This window comes from Halichoerus grypus, chromosome 4 (assembly GCF_964656455.1).
Source record: "Halichoerus grypus chromosome 4, mHalGry1.hap1.1, whole genome shotgun sequence".
In the NCBI taxonomy this organism is placed as follows: Eukaryota; Metazoa; Chordata; class Mammalia; order Carnivora; family Phocidae; genus Halichoerus; species Halichoerus grypus.
Window position 1 is genome coordinate 31,780,104 of NC_135715.1, and position 11,155 is coordinate 31,791,258.

Below are 11,155 nucleotides of genomic sequence, written 5' to 3' on the forward strand. Positions count from 1 at the left end.
AATCAGTACTCAGTTGACTTACTTAATCATATAGATAGTAAAGAGATAGAGATGAGATTTGAATCTAGGGTAATCTGAAGACAAAGCCCATACTTTTAGTCATTATGCAAAATTTGCTTCCTCAATGGCAAGATTGCTCATTCTCTTTATTGAAGAGTTAACCAAATCTGTTGGGACATATGACAAGATTAGTGCATCAGTATGTCTGCCGTGACAAGGAATGCTGGCCAAGAAGTTAAAAGGAACCTAAATTCCATCTGTCTAGAACTCTTTTAAAATATCCACATCAACATATCAACATTTGCACCTCTGCATTCTCAAGAACTTGTTAAAGCCATTGATTTTCTATGTATATGAATATGTCCATTAATGAAGAGCATCTATTCCAATGACATAAAATACACGCAGCATTAATTTTTAACAGACGTGAGAGCAAATAGTCCACACATCAGAAACTTGGCATCATCTTTCAGAAACCAAAGCTTGGCCATGTTTTTCTCCCAACTGTCCTCAGGAAAGCCCCTCATTTTCCCCATCTTATCTTCTCTAGGAGACCATGTGTCATAAATATGTCATTATAATGAGCAATATTAGGGGCACAAAGAATTAAAGACAGCTGAAAAAGAAGTTTTTCCATTAATCTACTATTCATGAATATGTAGCTGGAAAGAGTTAAAAATTATTCAGAACAGGCAGGTATATTAGAAAAAGATGGGGAGAATATAGTAATAGTAATGCAACTATTTAAATGTGAATCTTCTATGTACCTGGGAGAGAATAAAAATGGTAGTAGCAACTATTTAAAGAGAACTTTTATGCACCTTTCTTTTTATACAGGTACATTATTTCTTTAAATTCTTATCACAACCTTTTGAGCTGGATCTCATTTTGGTAATTTTTTCAAATGGAGGAAATGGAAGTTAAGGGTTTTTTTTTGTATTTTGCCCAATGATAACAAAGCCAGAATTCAATTCTAGGTGTGTCTAACTCGGAAGTTCGGGTTTTTTCAACTAAAGCCTCCATAGTCACATTTAGCTGAACATACAGCACAGTGGTACAGTGATGGTGTTGGGGAGCTCTTGGCTTGATTCAACTGTTCTGTGTGGTCAGTTTGAAAATAATTTTGTTTTATTAATTTTTTTTTAATTTATGAAATTTTTTTTTACCTTTTTTAAGTTTTTATTTTCATTCCAGTTAGTTAACACATAGTGTTATATTAGTTTCCAGTGTACAATATAGAGATTCAACAATTCTATACATCACCTGCTGCTCATCACAAGTGTGCTTCTTAATCCCTGTCACTTGTTTAACCCAAACCATAGGCATAGGAGACAAGCCAAAAGAGTACTGTTGTCCACATTTTTAAAAACAGATTAACTTATATTTTATATTATTTTAATTTTTCTCCATAATCCCTTTCTCCTTAATCTCTTTCCTTAAGAAAGAGACCATGAAGGAAGACTACTATTAACCTGATGAGAAATAAAGGCTGAAAATTATTTTGTCTAGATGTGAATTTTTCCATAATGAATCTGTAATAGGACTTCCCTGGACATAAAGAAAATTCAATATACAGGAGGAATGTAGTGGAAAGTGGAATTTAAGATTTAATAATGAAGGGAATTAAATTATATTCTCTTCATTCCTAGCATAAAGCATTACACCCTCAAATACTTAATATGTATTTTCTGTTAACAAGAACATTATTCAACATAATATAATAATATAAATTTATATTTATATATATAATATAAATATCAAAATTGAGAAATTAAGATTGGTATTACTATCTAATGCTCAGATCTCATTCAAGTTTTGCCAGAATTGCTAATTATAGCCTTTTTAGAAAAGGGATCCAGTTAAGAATCACAGATTACATTTGCTTGTTATGTCCCTTTAGTCTCCTTTAATCTGGAATAGTTTCTCCTCTTTTTTTAAAATTAAATTTTATTTTTTTCTTTTGTGACCCTGACACTTTTGAAGATTACAGAATACCACTCTTTTGAAGAATGCCACTCACTGCAGGATTCTCAAATGTTTCATTATAATCAGATTTGGTGATACAGGTGGTACACAATTTTGCTCACTTTCATCATTTGACTAAAGGTATTATCTGTTAAACTTCTCCATTCTGAAGGTACTTCCTGCACACCTTTGTAATTAATAAGTATTTTGTGGAGAAGTATGTTGAAACTATGCAAATATCCCATTTGTTGTTAAATTTCAAAAAAATTTTTATTTATCTATTTATATCTATATGGACTCATGGTTTCCTATTTAATTTAATAAGTTATATTCAATTATTATTATTTTTTTAATTTTTATGCTAAGATAGTCCTAGATTTTCCAAGGGGGCTTCTGTGTCATTTTGACATGTTCCTATCATTCTATAAGCATATCTTTGCTTTCTGGACAAAATGTTACACATTCATCTTCACTTTCCCTACCTCAGCCTTGTTATCAACTATTTTTCCAAGGATCCCTGGTTCCTTTATTGAGGAATAGTATTTAGAAACCAAGATCTCGCACTAGGTGTGCTCATTGCTATTGGATATCACTGTTCTCAGGCCCTCTCAGTGGACATACACACACACAGACACATACATACACACACGCATGCATGTATGTTTCTTACTATGTCTCTATCTAGTTAGCCAGCTATTGAAAACCTGGCCCGATTCTACCTATTTTGATTCAACCCTGTAGATTTCATTCTAGTTTTCTCACATTCTGTATTTATAACTCTCTTTTCTTATACTGAAGAAGTTGGCTCCCATTATCTTTGATGTGTTTGTTTGATCACTTCCCCCGTATGTAATAAATTTCCAATGGCTCTGTAGCCCCCTTCCCCCCACCCACATGTCCTTCTCATTCTACCCAGGCTCCAACTCCTTGTGCCAGGCTGTTCTCCAATGTGCGTGACCTCCCCCACCCTTCTTGGGTTCTGGTGCCCCATTCCTGGCCAGCTCCTACCCCTCATGGCTGTCTTCCTCAAATTGCCTAGTTCTGTCACACTGTGCCAGGCAGCCTCCCTGGCAAATGTCCTCCTCACCCTGCTTGGTGTTTTGATTCACCACACTGGACCTCCTTTCTTTCTGCTTTGCCTCACCTCATCTTGTTTGAACTATGACATCCTATACCAGGTCACCTTCCAGCATGGATGCCCTTCTCACCCTGTTTGTTTCTGAAACCCTAATCTTATCCCTCATCACCCTCCTTGGGCCTTGTCATTCCATGCATTCTACCCCTTTTCCCCAAGTGGATGTTTATCTTGCCTGCCCCATCTAATGTCTTTACAGTTGAATTACTCAGGAAGGCAAAGGAAGGAAATGGAGGGAAAAGGAAGGAGAAGAGGAAGTCAAGGAGAAGAATAATGAATACTTTTGAAAGAATATTATTGTCTTAGTCGGTTTGGGCTACTATAACAAATCTCCATAGACTGGGTGACTTAGACAACAAACACATATTTCTCACATTTCTGGAGGCTGGGAAGTCCAAGATCAAGACTGCTGTGGATCTAGTGTTTGGTGAGATACTGCTTGCTGGTTTGCAGATGGCCATCTTCTTGTTATATTCTCACATAGTGGAGAGCAGAGAGCTCTGGTCTCTGAATATCCTTGTAGGGTCACTAATAGTATTCCTGAAGGCTCCACCCTCATGATCACCTCCTGAAGGCCCCACCTCCAAATATCATGATATAGGGGATTTAAGCTTCAACATATGAATTTTGAAGAAACACAGACATTCAGTCCATAGCAATCATTAAGATTATGCCCTATTTTCTGAAGAATGAAGGGGGGGAAATCGGAGGGGGAGAAGAACCATGAGAGACGATGGACTCTGAAAAACAAACTGAGGGTTCTAGAGGGGAGGGGGTTGGGAGGATGGGTTAGCCTGGTGATGGGTATTGAGGAGGGCACGTTCTGCATGGAGCACTGGGTGTTATGCACAAACAATGAATCATGGAACACTATATCTAAAACTAATGATGTAATGTATGGGGATTAACATAACAATAAAAAAATTAAAAAAAAAAAAAAGATTATGCCCTATTTTCTAGTTAAATTTTTCCTTTCTGAAGTGTTTTACTAGAATAGAGTAGCAGGGGCATTTTTTACTCAGTTGTCTTTACTAATTAAAATTCCAAAAGATCACAAATAAATGACTATTATAATACTTTTTAATAATACTTATATAATAATAATTACAAACACATGGGTGGTCTATACAAATGTTAAATATCTGTTAAAAGCCTCAGATTATAATCAAACAGTAATATATGGCTCTGTTTTCTTGTATTTATATATGTATAAAATGGTGTTGTTAAAATATTTAAAAGTAAGACATCTTGTAATGGGTATCATATCTCTAAGCTGATTGGAGTTTTAATTGGAATCCAGTTAAATTCAAGGCAAAACTTATAGTGCCAACTAAATGAGTTCTTAATTTTTCATTGCCTTTATTTGAAAGGAGACTTCAGAGTCTTGCAAAATTTATCTACAAATGAATGAATGTATTAATTTAAACAAAATAAACACAAGGTTCTACTCCATGCCCATTATGGGTGGTGATATCATCATTGTTTGAAGAGACACTTGTAAGGATGACAAAAGTTGTCTAGGTTTATAACCAGCCTTGAAATTTTACTGCTTTGTACTCAGAGAAATATCTCCTTGGCCTTTAATTTATATATTTTCTTTTCCATATTTTATGATAACTGGGAAACTAAACATAGAAACACTTATTTAATTTTCTCTAGGAAAAAAATATAAAAATATATTCCTAGATATAGAACAGATGCATAGGACATGCATTGAAAATAGTATGAAAACTGTCATGTCAGCCCTCACCATCACATTTTTTCACCTGCTTGGGGAATTGTACATCTCTGGCTTGTTGAACACATTCTTGACTGTAAAATTGAAGACTGCCAGATCAAAAATGCTGCCTTAAGCATGTTATTTCTTAGCTTATATTTTATACTGAGAAGGAAAAACCATTAAACTACATACTAAAGCATAATGGAATGGTGTTAAAGAATGGAACTGATTTTAAGAAGACATAAGTTGCAGAGATACCTTTGTAGATCAATCAAGATTAATTTATATAGCACTCTTTAATGTCTAGATTTACTGAACTTGGGCAATCTAAGCCAAACTGCAATACTTAGTCACTTAGACCACAGGCCCCTATAATCCTAAGAATATTTCTAAATTTGAGAAAATACCCACATTAAAATGGTGCAATTTATACTTTAATCCTCAGCCCCTTGAAAAAAAAATTTTTGCTAAAAGATGTAATTACCCTTTGTCTCTAAAATTCTGCTTTATTATTACATTAAATGATCAGTAAAATATTTTATAAGATAGAAAATAAATATGTTCTATATTCATATATGAAGATAAGCAACCTAAATTTTTAGATTCTAAAAATGCCCCAAGAACTAAAAATGTTTTTTTAGTAAAGCAATCTATAGCTGGCTTTTATTAAGTGCTCATTCTAAGCCAGGTATGCTTTATATACATTATCTCATTGAACCATCACCTCCATCCTATGAGGACGACATTTTTATCATCCCCATTTTTCAGATGAGGAAACTAAGACCTAGAGAGCTTACCTAAGGTCACACAGGTGGCAAATGATGCAGTAGGGATTTGAATTCGGTAGTCTGATGCTATGGTCATGCTTTTAACCTTCATGCAGTGATATATGAGTGAGGGACCAAAAGAAAATGGAATCCATATTTTCAAAATTTTGTTACTTTGTTTATGCTACAGATTATTCTCTATCAGAGTACGATAAAAAAAAGTGGCATTTTCCCAAGTTCACTCTTCTATGGAATTCTAGAAGGCAATTAAAGAGACTATAGATGAGATTAGGCTTGAGCAATTCAGAATAGGGGAGAATGCAAGGGAGAACCCAGTCTTGGTGGCCCCTGCTTCTACCCTGGCTCCAGAGCTGTGCCTGCCCCTCCCACTGGCCAATTCCAGGCAATGCTCACTATAGTTAAGGGTACAGAGTCTGGAGCAGACACAGCTGAATCCTATTCCAGCTGCACCATTTATTACCAAGACATTTTGGAAAAATGACAACCTCTCTGAGCTCCACTTTTTCATTTGTGAAAAAAAGGAACAGGATACAATAACACCTTGTAGTCTTGTTTGGGGATTAAAATGAGCTAAAAGTGGCCCATAATATGGTCAGTCTTTCTTGTCCTACCTCAAATTCCTATTTACATTGCCCTGTTGCTGACCACTGGCTGTCTGAAGACCTTATTTTCTTAGTATTCTACAATGAGGTCTTGCTTGCTGCAAAATCCATTCTCTTCTTCCCATATTCATAGTCATGTTTTGTGTGTGAAGGTTGATCTCAGTTTGACTTTGGAAACAAAGCAATTGAATGAGCCTACTGGGCATATTGGCATCTTAAAAGCAAGTGTGTTAACTCAGATGGATCTAGCTTGTAGACTGTCGAGCTATGTGACAATATGAAAGTAATTTCAGGCAAGGTAGGAGAGACATTTTTGGTAAGCCTTCTCAAACCAAAACATATTAACCATGATCTATTCTTTCAGAGAAAAGGCTGGTCTCCTCCATATCTGTCCCCCACCTCACCTATGGGTCCTCTTAAAAGCCTGCATATTTTCTTCTCCAGTGCTGGAAAAAGGGGGTCTGAAGATTAACTGACCTGGTTGTTTTGAAAGGTTCCTGACCTCACTTTAGAGGCACACATGGGGGAATTTTATAGCTTGTTAGTATGCACAGGTGACTCAATAATTATAATAAAATGCTCTTCTGGTTGAGGTGTATAGATGTAATGAAAAAGAAAGCAGCAAATGGTTAATGAGTAAAAAAATAATTTCAAAGAAAGGCAGGGCATGGATGGCTTTCTGAAGATGAGAGGCTAAAGGTAGGAGTCCTAAGAATAGGATTCACTTAGCTCAGGTCATGGAATTTATACATGACAGGGTAGTTTATAGTAGCATGAGTGTTGTTACTAGAATCTCAGTGTTAGTCATAATATGAAATATATGATATTATCCCTTCTTGAAGACTCAGCTCTGAAGTACCACTCACAGATACCCATATTTCCAGTGGCATGCATATTGACCATTGACAGCTAACACGGGAGGCTAGGGGAAAAGAGAATCCATCAGCTTCTTCCCACATATCATTCTTCAGAAAGAAGAATTAGCAGAGCTGAAGCAGAAACCCTCTCTTTTTTTTTTCTGGCTAGGACTTGTTTCTTTATATTGTTCTCTTTGGTTCTACAAATATAACTTAAAGGATAGTTGTCTTAGTTGCCAGACCAGACGGAACTATAACTTCTAAAAATGCAGTGATCATTAGCACATCTTGGCCTTTCTTGTAAATTCATTGAAAGCCCCTTCACAATGTAGATTTCCTTGAAGTTTCAGAATTGACTGGGAAGGACCAGTTCCTCCCTGGCCAAGGCTGACAAGGCTGTGACTTGAACCACCAGGTGACGCACCTGATTAGGTCCCTGAAAGAGCAGAGGATAAAGAGATTTTGAAAACCTAAACCCATTGTGGAGAAAGAAGTGCCCCTTTGAGCATGACTGTAGTAAAATAGGGAATAAAGGAATGCAGAAACTTCAAAAAGTAGTATGAGATCATGCCCTTTTATTTATTTTATTTTATTTTTTAAAAGATTTTATTTATTTATTTGACAGAGAGAGGGAGGGAGCACAAGCAGGGGGAGCGGCAGGCAGAGGGAGAGGGAGAAACAAGCTTCTCACCGAGCGGGGAGCCTGATGTGGGCCTCAATCCCAGGACCCTGGGATCATGACCTGAGCCCAAGGCAGACACTTAACAACTGAGCGCCCCCCACGCCCCGCCCCAGGTGCCCCGAGATCATGCCCTTTTAAAAAACATTTTAAACCTGAAACTTTCTGTTAATGGACTGTGAGATCAACTACCAGGCCATAACTTCAGTAGGAATAATAAGCATTCAGAAGCAAAAATGAGGAAGAGTCTAGGTACTAGATAGTCTAGGTACTAGATAGTAGTTAAATGAACTACTTTAAACTTACATGAGCATTGTCTTTTTGGAAAGGCTCTGTTGGGGGCATGATCTTTGGCTTTTCTCTGTAAGATTTTTTTCTTATTAAAACCTTAGTGAGAGGACAGTTATTTCACATGTGGTTTCAGGTTTTGCTTCTCTTATTCCTGATTTGGTCTCTGCTTTGTATGGTCAAGGATTTTATTGTTTAGGATGAGGCATGTTAGTTTGTAGAATTATCTGTCTAATATCCCCATCATTATTCCCTCCTTAGTATTCCTGGCCTTCCTCCCTGTGTTCTGTGAATCGTTATCTGATTCTGTTTATGTCACTATCATCTGCACCTCATAATTGTATTTTTGACCTTGGTCATATCACTCATTCTTTCTGTCTCAGTACCCTCCTTTGATAAAGAAGAATGACAGTTACTTTTAAGCTCTTTAGAGAAAGATGTATATCCTTAGTTATTTGTAAAACATTAGAGTCCTGGGAAATGTAAAACTGAGAAGGTACTTAAACAAAAAAATAAGGATTTTGGAAAATCTGTTTTTTTGTTATTGTCTCCTTTTCAAAAACTAGGCAGTTAACCCAAGGCTAGCACCATTGTAAACAGTCGCTGTATATTTGAACATGTTACTGTGCTAGATCCTACACACTGTAAATAAATCATGGTTCCTTTCCACTTGGATAGTGAGCATGATTTGCTCAGAATATTGATGACATATAAACAAATAAGCTAGATAAAATACAAGTATTGTCCTAATCACTCCAAATCCAGGGAAGTTAACATATCTTTGAATAAAACATATAGTCAAATCCCAAGATCCATTCAGTAATTTCAACCAATATTTAAGCAAATCCAACCAATATAAATGGGGATCAAATATTTGGGTGCTAGACTCTTTGCTGACCACTAGGATTATAAGAAGATTAAGCTCTCTCTCTTTTTTTAAAGATTTAATTTATTTATTTGAGAGAGAGAGTGCAAGAGCACATGAGTCAGAAGAGATGGGTAAAGGGAGAGGGGCAGAAGGAGAGGGACAAGCAGACTCCTTGCTGAGCAGGGAGCCCGAGGCGGGGCTCGATCCCAGGACCCCAAGATCATTACCAAGATCATGACCTGAGCTGAAGGCAGATGCTTAACGTACTGAGCCACCCAGGTGCCCCAAGAAGATTAAGCTCTTATTGAGTTTATAGACTAATAGGAGAGATAGATATTGTCCTAAAGGAAAAGAGGAGTCGTTAAACATCTTAAAGCAGTTAACAGTTTATATAGCTTTGTATTTTAGAAATATTACTCTGAGTTTCCTGTGAAGAACAATTGGCGAGTGGGGAATCAAAGCAAAACTGGAAAGAAGACCAATTTGTAGGCCATGGCAATATGAAATGCTGACAACATGCAAGGTTCTCTGTTAAGCACTGAAAATTCTAGAATATGACACATGGGTTTGCCTCCCAGGTAATTAGAGTATAATTAGAGATATATGGCTTAAAACCAAATGAAATTAAATAATAATACTGGCCTTGTTTTTCTTGGAAGCATGGGGTATTTTTATTTGTCTTTGTATTTCATATCTGAAACAGAGCTCTTGTTCAGTACATGTTTGAAGGAATGAATGAGTTGAAAGACTATCTAACAAACATATGACATATAATTTTAAAAAGACTGAGAATTTCATATAAGGAAATAATTACTGTGGAGTGTGATGAGTTCAGGTACAGGGACAAACAGCAGAGAAGACAAAGTAATTAACTCCCTTCACATCAGACAGGACATCTGATCTGAAATAGATTTTCAGAGGTAAAATTGTTTTCCAGAAGGGTACAAGGGTGAAGGATAATTTACAGAGAAAAGCACGTGCAAAGGTATGAGAGCTGTGAAAGTATTTGAAATTCTCTGCCGTCCTGTGTATTAATCTGTTTGGAGTATAAAGAGGAAGGGATTGAGGCTAAAAAGGAAGAGGAATTAGGTTGACAGAGAACACGTCTTTAAAAACTTCAAATATCACACAAAGTAACTGAGATCATACCTTGTAGCCTTTTAAGAAATTTTGAGCCAAGGGCAGAACTGATCCATTGTTTTGCTAGTTTATCCCAGCAGCATTATGGAGGATGGATTGGGGGACCTGGGTCTAAATCAGGAAGGTCAGTTAAATAGTTAGTGGGAAGCTTCCACTGAAGTCAAGTTAAGATAATCGTTTTTTCTTTCTCCTTTCAAAATTCACTTGAAACAACTTAGATTCTACTCTTGACAAAGAAACTAGAAGGTCTGTAACTCTGAGCCACCATGTATGAGGGCAATGAATACTGTTATGGGAAGACACCAAGAAAGGATCCCCTTGACTGAATATTTCAGACACCACAGCAGAACACTGCCAAAGAAGTGGAACACTCTGAGACAATGTTATAGAGAGCTCTCAAGAAAAAAAATGTACTCTGGACTCCAGTGGTCATTTCACCTCCTCCAGGGCAGAATGAATAAATGTCCAAGAGAACCTAAGAGTTACGCTAATGGAATTCTCTCCAAAAGCAAAGGAACATGAGTGATGGGTAAAATGGTTCTTCTGACAAATACGGATGAAAAAGGACTCCCACTGTACCACAGAATTGTGAAAATTTATATTGCAAGGAAAAAAAGAATTACTTAAAAATTGATATATAACTTATATAATATAAAATTCACCCTTTTAAAGTGTACAATTCAGGGGTTTTAGTATATTCACAGACTTATGTGATAATCACAGTTACCTCATTTTAGAAAATTTTTATCAACTTTCAAATATTTATTTATTTATTTATTTATTTATTTATTTATTTATTTATTTTAGAGAGAGAGAGCAGACAAGCAGGGGGAGGGAAAGGGACAAGGAGACTCTGCACTGAGCACTGAGCCTGACACGGGGCTTGATCTTATGACCCTGAGATCATGACCTGAGCCAAAACCAAGAGTGGATACATAACCAGCTGAGCCATCCAGGTTCCCTGGTTTTTATCAACTTTAAAAGAAGTGCTGTACACATTAACAGTTACTTTCCATTCTTCTTTCCTCTAACTCCTAGCTACTACTAGTCAACCAACTTTCTATCTCTATGGATTGTTCATTCTGGATATTTTATAAAAATTGAATCATACAA

At 36.4% G+C, this 11,155-nt stretch overlaps 1 pseudogene; it reads right to left on the minus strand.

Moving 5' to 3' along the window:
• The window catches only part of LOC118539821 (translocon-associated protein subunit alpha pseudogene), a 28,338-nt pseudogene extending 22,654 nt beyond the window's left edge, over window positions 1-5,684 (minus strand).
• Window positions 5,685-11,155: the final 5,471 nt, after the last annotated feature.